We start from the raw sequence: 3,260 nt of genomic DNA on the forward strand, positions 1-3,260 counted from the left end.
TCAATGCATAATATCATTATATAAGTTATAATAAGTATATAATATAATTATGTGGTTTTATTTTAACACACATCAACTGTAAGATGACTTTGTGGTAGACTGGCTAGACACTTGCTCACCAAATCCTGCTTCCTCCTTCGGGTACACGGGAAGTTTACATTTCCCTGCTCCTCTTGCATGTGGGTGGGACAGTGTGACTCAGTTCTGGCCAATGCTATGTGGTTAGAAGTTAGCCCTACCATATCCTGTGCAACCTTATACTCACTCTGTCCCCTTTCAAGGGCCTGAAGAGAAGGATTCTTTGATTGAGGAGATGCTTGATGGAAAGGGCTTGGATCCCTGAGTTGTGCATGGAGGAGACCATCCTGACTCACATGAGGCAGAAATGTGCCAAACCACTTTGATTTGGGGAATTTATTTGTTGTTATAGTGTATGTGAACCTATCCTTATTAATAAAATATGTATTTATTTTGACATAACTAATTACCGAATAAGGCAGAAGATTTGCACATGAAAAAAATCTTCAAAACTGTGGGATTTTTGGAAAGCTATACAGCATCATTCTGCTGGAGGTTAAGTTTCAGGTTTTCACAGTGACAATAATGGCTGAGCTGGGACATGAATCAGGTGTGCCTGACTCCAGGACCAATAACTTTCTTCATCACATTTTCCATCAGTTTGAGGAGAGAGCCAGAAAAAAATGCCTTCTGCTAGCATCAGTGCTAAGGCTCAAGGTCTCAGGGGCCAAATGAGGGTGAACTGTGGATTAGCCACTAGCTTTTGTAGATGAAAAATGGTGGAGAGCTCTAGAGGCAGTGCTGAAAGGTCAGAGTGGTGAGATGTACATTACTAAGGAGATCAAAAGGGGAACAGGGCAGATGTGTAGAGCCCTGGAATTGACATCAAGAAAAAAGAAACCATGGGAAGATATTGGAAGCTGGTTCTAATGTGATATTGACGAAGGAGGAAGCCATGAAGGACAGGACCCAGCAGGGTGGATTTAAGGCAGAGGAATGAATACACCGGGAAACCTCAAAAAAAAAAAAATTCTACAAACACCAACCCCAAACTTTTACTCAATAATTGCAGAATGCAGAAATGCAGAATATATATAAATATTAGCTTCATCATCACTCAGGGTGGTCATATTTGTGGTTCTTCATTATTCCAGAAAGATCAACTATGTCATCACCAGTTCTTCTGAGCACCAATCACATTTGTTATATAAGAGTTCATTCAGCTCTTGTTGGTATAGACACACAAATAGCTGGTTAAATAAGTAAATGCACATTGTTAAATATATATTTGTTCTCTTAGAGGGTGGATTGCCTCTCCCTAATTTTGTGTAGTTATAACGGAATATCTATCATGATACCCACTGTCTCCTATTGAACCAGTGGGCACCAAACTCAACTTATGCCATTTGATCCTCTTCCAGGACAATGAATTTTGAGCTGGATAATGCAATTATGGAAAACACAATTGAAGCTAACTCATCCAGGTGGTCTCTTAGGCTAACCTTGGCTCTTATCCTCTCTAACCATCTTCCCAGAGCTTCCAGATGAAATTTGTGCACTATGCTGACTTTGGGGTGAGGTATGAAGCAAAGGAACTCATGATCAGGCCATGATGGTTGGATAGGTTTCTGAGGGTCCAAGAAGCCAATTCTACAAAGTAAGTGGAGACCAAGCGTCAGATGTAGAATCAGGAATCTGCCAAGGAGTTCAAGAAAAAGCGTAAGTAATCAAATCCAGAAATCAGTTTGGAAAAATTCCCTGATTAATTTGGGAAATAAAGGTAACTCAGTAAGACTTTTTTGTTGTTGCAAGTGACAGAAAACCAGTTTAAACTAATGTAAGGGAGAAAAGACTTGATTGCTTTAACCACATTGTGTAGAGATAATGATTAAATAATTTATGGGACACTTCTGAGAATGAAAGTGAGAGCTGTTAATGATTGAGCTGAGACAACAGGGTGTAAGCTGGAACTGCCTATGGAGCCTGGGAGGCCTGCTCATTTTAGTACAGAAAATCAGGATGAATACAACCTAAAAAGCTGCCGAGTTTCTCTCCCCCTTTCTTTGTTGCTTTTTTTCTGAGTATCTAGAGCGAGCTATATTCCAATAAGGTCATATAGCAAGGGACACAGCTGGCAGAAGCACCAGGCTCAAATTCTTTTTCCTTAATTTTGGGGTATTAGGGATCTGACCCAGGGTTACTTTACCACTGAACTACATCTTGGGCCTTTTTATTTTGAGATGGGTCTCAGTGATCTCAAACTTGCAATCCTCCTGCCTCAGCTTCCTGGATCCCTAGGATTACAGATGTGCACCTCCTTGCCCCGCTCTCTCCAGGGTTAAATGCAATACAGCTTACCAGTCAGAAAGGAAACAGTGCTGTTCCATTTGCTCCACTGTGAAATATCTTGTCCGTGAATTCCATGTAGTCTGGCCTACTTCACATGAATTTCTGGATCCCATCTCTGAAAAAAAGATGGATTTCTACCACAAGTTCATCTTGGCTTATATGTCCTTCCTGCTTGGAGGACATGGGAGAACAATGATTAACAGTCCCAATAGCTTGAAGCAGCATTTCCCCAAAGAGAAAGGCTGTTGTTATGGAAGACAAAACCATAAATATCCACGAAGACAGTCTTTTTATAGAGTGCCTGCTGCCAAGTCCGCTGGCAGTGAGAACTGTTAACTGTTACATAAAACATGCTGGAGCTACCTGGGAATAGGGTAAAAACCTTGTGGCCCTGGAAGCTCTTTGAAATCTGCCTTTTTTAGGGAGGGTCTGGTTTGGGATTGAACTTAGGGCCTCAGACTTTCCCAGTGAGCTACACCCCTACTTCACAATCAATCTTTTTAAACAAAGAGTCATAGGCCTGCCCTATTCATTTATTATCCAGTATATAATACTCAATTACAGATGTGTGAGGCCCCAGAGCTGAATGCTCCCATGAGCAACAAGCACCTTTCAAATGAAATGACAGTAGGAGGTGACATAGGAAGGATGGACCTGGATTCTGCTCCACTTTTCTCATTTGGCTTTGCCCTGAAAAGCCATTGGCAGAGCCATGAAGACACTGGGCACCTTGAGTTTTAAATGGAGAGTTAGGGAACAGGAAGGAAAGTAAGGACTCCATGGAAAAATGACTGAAAAAAGAGGTTTGGTAGAAACAACTTTCTTTCCATCCCAGGTTAGCCAAGCTCCTAGTTCTGCATCCACCAAATACCCTCCTTCAAATCCATTGCTGA

At 41.4% G+C, this 3,260-nt stretch overlaps 1 long non-coding RNA gene across 1 annotated transcript; it reads right to left on the reverse strand.

The window, feature by feature from the left end:
* Positions 1-1,281: 1,281 nt before the first annotated feature.
* Positions 1,282-2,486, reverse strand: LOC125616531. Its single transcript, XR_007347172.1, has 2 exons — positions 2,377-2,486; positions 1,282-1,713 (listed from the first exon to the last, which is right to left on the reverse strand). It is a non-coding gene; the product is annotated as an uncharacterized LOC125616531 (long non-coding RNA).
* Between the last annotated feature and the right edge of the window lie 774 nt (positions 2,487-3,260).

The sequence above is a fragment of the Marmota marmota genome, unplaced genomic scaffold (genome assembly GCF_001458135.2).
Source record: "Marmota marmota marmota unplaced genomic scaffold, marMar, whole genome shotgun sequence".
In the NCBI taxonomy this organism is placed as follows: Eukaryota; Metazoa; Chordata; class Mammalia; order Rodentia; family Sciuridae; genus Marmota; species Marmota marmota.